We start from the raw sequence: 12249 nt of genomic DNA on the forward strand, positions 1-12249 counted from the left end.
GTTTCCAGCAGTGGAAAGATTGCACTCTGGTTAAAGCTGGAGCTACATAGAAAACTCCCATCTTGGGACTCCTGCCTGGGAGCACTTCCCACTATTTTAGACTGCCTGCCCGCCTGCCTTGAGGATCCTAACGGTCAGGGTAGACTTCCCCCAGCCCCCTACAAGCACATTTGAGAGCAAATACCTCTTCCCATTGGTCAGTCTTGCCTGTCTTGGGTCATTGCTATATTTATATGCCTTTGCTTCTCCTTCCCCCCCATCAAGTTCACTTTAAAAATAAACTCATTCTGCTTCTTTCTTAGACCAGTGTCCTTTTAGCAGACAAACATCACCTGAAAAAGCTTTTCTTCCCCCTTCAAGCTAATCTGTATCAGATCATAGGGATGGATTTTTCAATCTCAGAGGTCTTTTAGAAAGCAGAGTTCTAAAAAGACTTTTAGAACTTTTCAAATGTTCTTATTCTAACTTTTTAAATATTTGAAGAAAAGAGCAATTTAATGCCTTCAGAAGCTAATTCATTTACTTATTTAACCAACATTTGAATGCCCACTCCGTGCTTCAATCACCTCATTATGACTCAGAAGAGAGTCATAACGTGGTTCTCATATACTTTGATTCTGCTTTATATTTTAATCTGTCTTTAGACAGAGCTATGGAGGAAGTGATGTTTCTTTTATTAACTGATGCAGCTTTTTGATGAGGCCTCCTGCGATCTCAGTAGCAGGCCTGGATGAGACAGAGATAAGCCTCCAACATGAGGGCAGGGTCAGCTTCCATAATTAGGGTTACAGAGAGGCAGTGTGGTTTGGTGGCTAAAAAAAACGAACTGTAGAATGAGACAGGCCTGGGTGCATTCCTGTGTGTTACGTTTATAACAGTTAAGGAACTCATATTGGTGCATTAGTAACCAGGCACATTTTATTACTAGTTCACTAGATTTTTCCTAATGTCCTTTTTCTGTTCTAGGATCCCATCCAGGACACTACATTATATTTAGTTTTCATGTCTCTTCAGTCTCCCCTTGTCTGTAACAATTTCTAAGACTTGTTTATAATGACCTTGACAGTTTTGTGTAGTACTGAAGTGGTGTGGGTGTTGTTTGGGGAAATACCTGAGGTTCGTTGTCTCATGCCAAGGAAATTGAAGACTTAGACACACAAGGAGTGGGTTTAGGAGCAGAGGTTTAATAGGCAAAAGAAAGAGAAAGGAGCACAGCTCTCCCTCCTGCAGAGAGAGGGGTGCCTGAGTGGGACTTCTGGTCTGCAGCGGAGTGCACAAGATTTTATAGACTGGCTTGAGGAGGCAGTGTCTGATTTACATAGGACCCAAAGTTTGGTTGGACCGGGTGTGATGTTTACATAGCCCACGAAGAAGCTGGCCACCCCACCCTAATCTTTTTATTATGCAAATGTGTTTTCTACCTGGCTGGTGCCATGTTGTCTGCTCCTTACTGTACACATGGTTGGCAAAGAAGAGGGAAGATGCCATGTTGAACATGCCTAGCCCCCACATAGCCTTTTCCTATTGGTACAGCTGCCAGCATTCATCCATGCAAGCTTCCAGCTTACCTGTCTGCAGCTTGATTTTTACAGGCTGTTCTTGTTAGAAAAGAAATGATTTGGGGGCTGCTTTTCATTGAAAGGAAAACCTTATTGAGGACTTCCTTACCCCCACTATCTACCTAAGTGATTTCTTTTTACTTCCTTTATCAGTACTGGTCAGATACTTTGTTGAATGCGCCTTGTTTTGTTTTCTTTTTAATAATTTTATTGCGGTAGAATTTACATAACAATTCACCCATTTAAGCTGTACAGTTCAATGGTTTTAAGTATATTCACAGAGCTGTGTAACCATTGCCACCATCAATAGTAGAACATTTCTTTTTTAAAAGATATATCACAATTTGTTTATTCACCAGCTGATCAACATCTGGGTTGTTTCTAGTTAGGGGCTGTGATGAAAAGAGTTGCTATTGTAACTGCCCATTGGGTTTACCTTGCCTGCTGCTTACACAGAGCCAATTGATCAAGACAGGGGAATTGCAATAGAGAAAGACTAATTTACACAGAGCCAGCTGTGCAGGAGACCAGAGTTTTATTATTACTCAAATCAGTCTCCCGGAGCATTTGGGGGTCAGAGTTTTTAAGGATAATTTGGTGGGTAGGGGACCAGTGAATTGGGAGTACTAATTGGTTGGTTTGGAGATAAAATCGTAGGGAGTTGAAGCTGTCTTCTTGGGCTGAGTCAGTTCTTATGTGGGGGCTACAAGATCAGATGAGCCAGTTGATGTATCTGGGTGGTGCCAGCTGATCCGTCAAGTGCAGGGTGTGCAAAATATCTCTTAGGAGCAGTTTAGAGAGGGTCAGAATCCTGTAGCCTCCAGCTGCATGACACCTAAACCATGATTTCTAATCTTTTGGCTAGTTTGTTAGTCCTACAAAGGCAATCTAGTCTCCAGGCAAGAAGGAGGTCTCCTTTGGGAAAGGGTTGTTATCGTCTTTATTTTAAACTCTAAACTAAGTTCCTCCCAAAGTTACTTTGCCCTATGCCCAGGAATGAACAAGGACAGCTTGGAAGTTAGAAGCAAGATGGAGTTGGTTAGATCCGATCTCTTTCACTGTCTCAGTTATAATTTTGCAATGGTGGTTTCACTATGATGTTGTATAAGCTTGCATGGATATATGCATTCATTTATCTTGGGCACATTCTTAGGAGTGAAATTGCTGTGATATATGTTTAACTTTTTAAATGTTATCCAGTATAATTCTTATTTTATTTACTTTTTCTTTCCAACTTTTATTTTAGGTTTGGGGGTACATGTGCAGGTTTGTTACATGGGTAAATTACGTGCTGTGGGGGTTTGGTGTACAGATTATTTTGTCACCCAGGTAAAAAGCATGGTACTCGATACTACCCTCAAGTAGGCCCTGGTGTCTGTTGTTTCCTTCTTAGTGTCCATGTGTACTCAGTGTTTAGCTCCCACTTATAAGTGAGAACCTGCAGTATTTGATTTTCTGTTCCTGCATTAATTGACTTAGGATAATGGCCTCCAGCTCCATTCATGTTACTTCTTGGGACATGATGTCATTCTTTTTTTTTTTTTTTTTTTTTTTTTTTTTGAGACGGAGTCTCGCTCTGTCGCCCAGGCTGGAGTGCAGTGGCGCAATCTCGGCTCACTGCAAGCTCCGCCTCCCGGGTTCACGCCATTCTCCGGCCTCAGCTTCCCGAGTAGCTGGGACTACAGGCGCCCGCCACTGCGCCCGGCTAATTTTTTTCTATTTTTAGTAGAGACGGGGTTTCACCATGGTCTCGATCTGCTGACCTTGTGATCCGCCCGCCTCGGCCTTCCAAAGTGCTGGGATTACAGGCGTGAGCCACCGCGCCCGGCCGATGTCATTCTTATTTATGGCTGTCTAGTATTCCATGGTGTACATGTACCACATTTTCATTATCCAGTCCACTGTTGATGGGCATTTGGGTTGATTCCATGTCTTTGCTGTTGTGAATAGTGCTGTGATGAACATATGTATGCATGTGTCTTTATGGTAGAACAATTTATATTTCTTTGGGTATATACCCAGTAATGGGATTGCTGGATCAAATTGTAGTTCTGTTTTAAGTTCTTTGAGAAATCTCCAAACTGCTTTCCACAGATGCTGAACTAATTTACACTCCCACCAGCATAAGTGTTCTCTTTACTCTGTAACCTTGCTACCATCTATTATTTTTTGGACTTTTTAATAATAGCCATTCTGATGGTGTGAGATGGTATCTCATTGTGTTTTTTTGTTTTGTTTTGTTCTTTGAGATGGAATCTCGCTCTGTCGCCCAGGCTGGAGTGCAGTGGCGAGATCTCAGCTTACTGCAACCTCCACCTCCTGGGTTCGTGCCATTCTCCTGCCTCAGCCTCCCGAGTAGCTGGGACTACAGTCACCCGCCACCATGCCCGGCTAATTTTTTTGTATTTTTAGTAAAGATGGCATTTCAGTGTGTTAGCCAGTATGGTCTCTATCTCCTGACCTCGTGATCTGCCCACCTCAGCCTCCCCAAAGGGCTGGGATTACAGGTGTAAGCCACTGCACCCAGCCTCACTGTGGTTTTGATATGCATTTTACTAATGATTGGTAAGCTGTTGAGCATTTTTTCATGTGCTTCTTGGCCATGTGTATATCTTCTTTTGAAGTGTCTGTTCATGTCCTTTGCCCATTTTTTAATGGGGTTATTTGTTTTTTGCTTGTTAACTTAAGTTCCTTATAGATTTTGGATATTAGACCTTTGTTGGATGTATAGTTTGCAAATATTTTCTCCCATTCTGTAGGTTGTCTGTTTACTCTGTTGATAATTTCTTTTTCTGTGCAGGGGCTCTTTAGTTTAATTAGGTCTCATTTGTCAATTTTTGTTTTTGTTGCAATTGCTTTTGGAGTCTTCATCATGAAATTTTTCCCAGGGCCTATGTCCAGAAAGGCATTTCCTAGGTTTTCTTTTAGGGTTTTTTTTTTTTTTTTTGAGACAGGGTCTCACTCTGTCTCCCAAGATGGAGTGCAGTGGTGCAATCTCGTCCACTGCAACCTCTACCTCCTGGGTTCAAGCAATTCTCATGCCTCAGCCTCCCGAGTAGCTGGGATTACAGGCATACACCACTATGCCTGGCTATTTTTTGTGTTTTTAGTAGAGACGGGGTTTTGCTATGTTGGTCAGGCTGGTTTCGAACTCCTGGCCTTAAGTGATTCGTCAGCCTCAGCCTCCCAAAGTGCTAGGATTACAGGTGTGAGCCACTGTGCCCAGCCTAATTTTTTATACGATGAAAAAAAGGGATCCACTTTCAATCTTCTGCATATGGCTAGCCAGTTATCCCAGCACTGTTTATTGAATAGGGAGTCCATTTTCCGTTGCTTGTTTTTGTCAACTTTGTCAAAGATCAAATGGTGGTACTTGTATGACTTTATCTCTAGGTTCTTTATTCTGTTCCATTGGTCTGTGTGTCTGTTTTTGTACCAATACCATGCTGTTTTGTTTATTGTAGTCTTGTAGTATAGTTTGAAGTTGGGTATATGATGCCTGCCTTTTTTCTTTTTGCTTAGGATTACTTTGGCTTTTCAGGCTCTTTATTGGTTCTATATGAATTTTAGAATAGTTTTTTTCTAATTCTGTGAAAAATGTCATTGGTAATTTGATAGAAATAGCACTCAATCCATAAATTGCTTTGCGCACTGTGGCCATTTTAACAATATTGATTTTTTCCTATCCAGGAATGTGGAATATTTTTCCATTTGATTGTGTCATCTCTGATTTCTTTTGGCAATATTCTGTAATTCTCATTATAGAGATAATTGTAGAACAGTTTATCACCTCTAAAAAAAAAACTTCAGTAATAAGACTGACCACTTGAAAAAAATAAAAGTAAATAAATAAAAAGAAACTCCCTACCCATTAGTGGTTATTCCCAGTTTCCCCTCAAACTTCCCTGCCCTAGGCAACCACTAATCTACTTTCTGTCTCTATGGATTTTAGGGCTGGGGCAGAAGATTGTCAATTCTGGACATTTCATACACATGCAGTGAGATATTATGTAGTCTTTTGTGACTGCTTTCACTGAGCATGATTTCAGTGTTCATCCACATTATAGATTGTACCAGTATTTCATTTACTTTTATTGTCAAATAATATTTCCTCAGTTTTGGTTTGCATGATATTTCTTTCAGAACGAAGTTATGGATTTTGTGAGGAAGACCACAAAGGTGAAGTGCCTTCATGATGTCATTTCAGGAGGAACATGCTATCTCTATGTCTTGGCACTCATGATGTTAACCTTGACTATCAGGCCAAGGTAGTGTTGGCCAGGTTCCTTCACTGTAAAGTTACTTATTCTTTCCTTTCTATACCCTACTGTTTGGAAGCAATTGGGGGAGGAGAGTGGAAGGTGGGAGTATCTACTTAAATTAGAGTTCTGTACAGGAGACTTGACTCTTTTCTCCCATTCAGTCATTTAGACCAGTATGTACTCATGGATATTTATTTTATTATATTATGGGACTATGTTGTTTATTTTGCTGTTGAAAGTGTTCCAGCTTTGGCCATTGGGAGCTCTTTTAGGTTGGCACCTTTGTCGCTTTGAGATGTCTGATCTTTTTTTTCCTTTTGGTAAAGCTTTCTTTCAAAATGTCATACTCCAGGTTCATCTTATATATTCCCTGCCCCAGCCCTAAAATCAGCCACTTCTTCAAAGAGCTCTGGTTTCTTTTGGAGAATGGTATAGAAACCAAGATCTAGGAGCTTCTTGCTACTGGGGTGTGTGTTACTGCCTCCAGACCCTCTCAGTGGACAAGCTAGGAAATATGAGTGTATATTAGCACATGTGTATATACATCGTTATAATTTTGGCATCTATCTAACTGTGTCTATCTTAAGGTAAACATGGCTTTGAAGTAACATCACTTTTAAATAAATACATTGTGAGATGGGCAGACACTTCAAGAGAGATTTAGTGTTTAAATGCTGTGGCCTCTTAACACAGGATAGGACTGTTCATTCCATAAATGAAAACACAGTTCCAAAGAATCCTCCACCTGATATAACCTATGCATTTCACACTCTGCTGTAAAGGCACTGTGATTCTCCTCATTGGGAGAGAACTCCCATCACACCATGGCCTCCTGTTCTCAGGGTCTCCAGTGGGGTGTCTCTTCTAGGTGCAAGTTCTCAGAGTCTGATAACCTGAGACAGCAGCATAATTGGTTAAATGAATTAAAGTACATCCATGTAATAGATATTAAAATTGATGTGATAGAAAATTGTAATCACAAGAAGATACTTTTGGTATATGAAGCATGTACTAATTAAACTTATTTCTGCAAAAATATGCTTATGAGGGCCGGGCGCGGTGGCTCAAGCCTGTAATCCCAGCACTTTGGGAGGCCGAGACGGGCGGATCACGGGGTCAGGAGATCGAGAGACGATCCCGGCTAACACGGTGAAACCCCGTCTCTACTAAAAAATACAAAAAAATAGCTGGGCGAGGTGGCGGGCGCCTGTAGTCCCAGCTACTCGGGAGGCTGAGGCAGGAGAATGGCGTAAACCCAGGAGGCGGAGCTTGCAGTGAGCTGAGATCCGGCCACTGCACTCCAGCCTGGGTGACAGAGCAAGACTCTGTCTCAAAAAAAAAAAAAAAAATGCTTATGAAAACAATTGTAAGGGTGTTCATTAAAATGTTATTGGTGAGTTATCACAGGGTAATGAAATTAGAGGGTATTCCAAATTTCCCCCTTTTGGTTTGAATTTTCTAAATTCCCCACAACACATGCTACTTTCATAGGAGAAAAAATATATTCCCCAAATGATAATCCTCTGAGGATCATTTTTATTTTATTTTATTTTTTGAGATGGATCCTTGCTCTGTCGCCCAGGCGGGAATGCAGTGGCGCGATCTCAGCTCACTGCAACCTCCACCTCCTGGTTCAAGCAATCCTCCCACCTCAGCCTCCCTGGTAGCTGGGATTACAGGCACATGCCACCACACCTGGCTAATTTTTTATATTTTTAGTAGAGAGAGGCTTTCACCATGTTGGCCAGGCTAGTCTCAAACTCCTGACTTCAAGTCATTCACCTGCCTCAGCCTCCCAAGTGCTGGGATAACAGGCGTGAGCCACCTTGCTCAGCCAACTAACAGCACTTTAAACCCTAATTTTGTTTAACCAGTACCTGAAGAAACCAGGAATAGGACTTTTAGATAAAATTAATGGTTTAAAAGTGGTTTGCAGAGCCTTAGGGACATGTGAAACAGAAGTCTTGATAAAAGCAAAAGTTTTTGGTACTTGGCAAGGGAGCATAAGCTCCTTGAAAGCCCAAGAAAAAGTGAAACTACTACAGAAAAGCAGTTGCCTACCAGGAAACCCCAATCTTGTGGTTTGACTTAATGATTTTGTTGGACCAGGTGTTTTGAACTAAATAGGCCTCGGGAAGCTGGGCACCTTGTAAGGTGCAACGAGCTCCATGTTACTGAACTTGTATAATGTAAACCCACAACTAGAAGTCACACCACTAGGGGCCTGCATTAGAGAGGGGAAAACCATGAATTATATGCCTGCAGGAGAGACAGATCAGGCCTCCAGGAGACTTGAATGTGCATTCTGTAGCAGGTCAACAGTGACTCTTGAAAGGTGCACATAACTGGAAATGGATGTGTTTGTGAGGGGGTGGGGAGCGATGGTGTACACCTAACGATATAGTACAGCATTCATTGTTTTATCTTTGGTTAGTTTGTTTCTTGACGTTTAATATTGGGTCACTGTCACTGATTAACATGTGATTAATAGTTACCCTAACCAGAGAAATTTATTTAGAAAAACAAACTGGTTTACATTGATCTAAATCCATTGTAAGCTTCATCAAACTCTCTTTCTTTCCCAGATATCAAATTTTGTTGTCACATGAGAGTTAAAGGGAAAAAGCTTTCATAATTTCTCAAAACTATTTTAAAAATTCCAGTTTTTCTTCTGGCTCTCCTAACTCTTTTAGGTTTTGTATTCATGATAATATTTTAATTCAAGATTTAAATATTATTAGCCGGGTGTGGTGGCAGGCATCTGTAGTCCCAGCTACTCAGGAGGCTGAGGCAGGAGAAGCACTTGAACCTGGGAGGTGGAGTTTGCAGTGAGCCGAGATCGTACCACTGCACTCTATCCTGGGTGACAAGAGTGAAACTGTCTCAAAAAAAAAAAGAGAGATTTAAATATTAAATTTCTTAAATCATAAATTTCACCTGAGCACTCAAGAACAAGTGCTAGAAAACTTGGAGACTAGTAAAGGTGGGATTGGATAGAACTTCTAGGTCCCATCTAATCTCCATCACAGTGAACTGGGGGACTGAATGAACTAGTGGTTAAGGGAAACAGAAAAGGTTGAACCCAGAGAAGATGAAGGATGGCTAAGTGACTCTACCACGCAGTAGATGTGGCCTCAGACAAACTTAACCTCATAGAACCTCACAGCTCTGTGAAGTAGGTATTATTATTTTCATTCCCAGTTGGCAGATGAGAAACAGGCAATGAGGGCAAAGCCTTTAGAATACAGCTTGGGCTATAGAAAGTTCACGTAAGTGTTGTTTAAATAAATGCACGTAAAAAGGTAATTGGCAGAAAAATTTAATGAGCCAATTGAGACCATACTGTGTCTGTCACCTTGTCTGTGCCTCAAAACTCTGCTTCTGAATCTTACAGCCTCTAAGGAGCAAAGATGGTTGATGTCGAGTTATTTTCCAGACTGATAAATTTAGATCCTCAGCTGCTTCTTGATGACTGAATACTGCACATTTTTATAAATGCAGCCTTAAGGGAATTCCAAGTTTGGCAACTAGTGCTGCAGGAGATGGGAAGAGAGCATAAACTATCCCTCATATGTGATATCTACCTTGGCTTCATATAAACTGGCTCATATAGACAAAAATATAATGTACTTTCCAAAGTATTTTGTAACAACATTTGACTGGGTGTGGTGGCTCACTCCTGTAATCCCAGCACTTTGGGAGGCCGAGGCAGGTGGATTGCTTGAAGTCAGAAGTTTGAGACCAGCCTGGCCAAGATGGTGAAACCCCGTATCTACTAAAAATACAAAAATTAGCTGGGTGTGGTGGTGCATGCCTGTGATCCCAGCTACTCTGGAGGCTGAGGCAGGAGAATCGCTTGAACCCGGTAGGCAGAGGTTGCAGTGAGCAGAGATCCGCGCCACTGCACTCCAGCCTGGGCGACAGAGGGAGACTCCATCACAAACAAACACACAAAAAGTATTTTGTAACAATATTCTAGAAGCTAAGGGATTGGAGGACAAGGGTATTGTTCTATGAAATTTAACTCCTGGTTTGTAAAATCTAAAAAGTCATTTTCTCTCGTCCACAGTGTGTGTATATATATTTAACTGAAAATTCGGAAAATAGAGAATTTGAGGAAAGTTTCTGCTGCTATAGTTTAAGTAATAATTTTTAAAATTATACTTTAAGTTCTGGGATACATGTGCAGAATGTGCAGGTTACATAGGTATACATGTCCCATAGTGGTTTGCCACCCCCATCAACCTGTCATCTACATTAGGTATTTCTCCTAATGCTATCCCTTCTAATGCTATCCCTAGCCCCCCACATCCTGACAGGCCCTGGTGTGTGATGTTCCCCTCCCTGTGTCCGTGTGTTCTCATTGTTCAGCTCCTACTTATGAGTGAGAACATGCAGTGTTTGGTTTTCTGTTCTTGTGTTAGTTTGCTGAGAATGATGGTTTCCAGCTTCATCCATGTTCCTGCAAAGGACATGAACTCATCCCTTTTTATGGCTGCATAATATTCCATGGTGTGTATGTGCCACATTTTCTTTATCCAGTCTATCATTGATGGGCATTTGGGTTGGTTCCAAGTCTTTGCTATTGTGAATAGTGCCACAATAAACATGTGTGCATGTGTCTTTATAGTGCAATGATTTATAATCCTTTGGGTATATACCTAGTAATAGGATTCCTGGGTCAAGTGGTATTTCCAGTTCTAGATCCTTGAGGAATCGCCACTGTCTTCCACAGTGGTTGAACTAATTTCACTCCCACCAACAGTGTAAAAGCGTTCCTATTTCTCCACGTCCTCTCCAGCATCTGTTGTTTCCTGACTTTTTAATGATCACCATTCTAACTGGTGTGAGATGGTATCTCATTGTGGTTTTGATTTGCATTTCTCTAATGACCAGTGATGATGAGCTTTGTTTTTCATATGTTTGTTGGTCACATAAATGTAAACTTGGCAAATTTACTAATATTTTTGGACTTTTGAAAGCTGAGATGCTTTATTTCAGAAAATGTATTTCAAAGTGAATTATTAATACTGTGTCCATTGAGCTTCTGAAAGTGTAAACAGTTTATGTCTCTTCCTTTATCCCTCACTATTTCTCCCTATTTCTCACTCTTTTGACTGTCTTCCCTATGCGTTCCAGAGCAATGATGTCTGTTTTGACAATTACTTTAGTATATTTATTGAAAAGTGTGTTTCTTGGTCTTTATTGGTATATTTCACAATTCTCTTTATAAAGGAAAACTGTTAAGTTGACCTTAATTCTACTTTTCCATAAGTTTCTGTAATGATTCATAGACATGCAGATCCTTGATTTAGATAGTGATGATTATTAAATAATGCTCTTAAATAAAACAGGGTAGGAAAAAAAAATCTCATTGTCCACAGGAAAATAGTCAAATAAAGTGGGGTTCATTTATAATCGAGTATACATGTAGCTGTTTAAAAGAATACAAAGCTCCATGGGCTGTTGTAAAAATGTATAGCAATCATATTTATATTTGAAAAAATATGTAAATGCCTAGAAAAAAACCATAAACTTTATAAAGTAGTTATCTCTGGGGTAGATGAGTAGAAGAGATAAGGGAATTGGGACTTTAACATTTTACTTGTTATTCTATATGATAGAACCTTTAAGAGAATAAATTAATATGTTATTTCTATTTGTCTATTACTTTTAAAGTCCACAGTAGCAATACAATGTTTCTTGCTTTTTGTGTAGAATATGGCACAACGGAAGAAAAGTTTGTCTTCCACTTGAAATTCTTTTCCCACCCCTTTTTCTGAGCACATGTATCACTTTTCTCCACTGTCCTGTAGCTTCTGCAGATCTTCAATTGTGATGTGAATACTTAAGATTTATTGCTGTATTTTCTCCCATCAAAATTTTACCGGCCCATGACTCTTTCTCCTGAAGCTTTCCTCCCATTAAATGAAAATGGGGGCCGGACGTGGTGGCTCACGCCTGTAATCCCAGCACTCTGGGAGGCCGAGGCGGGTGGATCACGAGGTCAGGAGATGGAGACCATCCTGGCTAACACAGTGAAATCCAGTCTTTACTAAAAAATACAAAAAATTAGCCGGGCATAGGGGCGGGCGCCTGTAATCCCAGCTACTCGGGAGGCTGAGGCAGGAGAATGGCGTGAACCCGGGAGGCGGAGCTTGCAGTGAGCCGAGATGTGCCATTGCACTCCAGCACTCCAGCCTGGGCGACAGAGCAAGACTCCGTCTCAAAAAAAAAAAAAAAAAGAAAAAGAAAAAGAAAAAAAAGAAAATGGGAACCTAGCATCAACAAAAAGCTACCTCAGGCCGGGCGGGGTGGCTCAAGCCTGTAATCCCAGCACTTTGGGAGGCCGAGACGGGCGGATCACGAGGTCGGGATATCGAGACCATCCTGGCTAACACAATGAAACCCCGTCTCTACTAAAAATA

Source organism: Macaca nemestrina, chromosome 2, assembly GCF_043159975.1.
Source record: "Macaca nemestrina isolate mMacNem1 chromosome 2, mMacNem.hap1, whole genome shotgun sequence".
Classification (NCBI taxonomy): domain Eukaryota; kingdom Metazoa; phylum Chordata; class Mammalia; order Primates; family Cercopithecidae; genus Macaca; species Macaca nemestrina.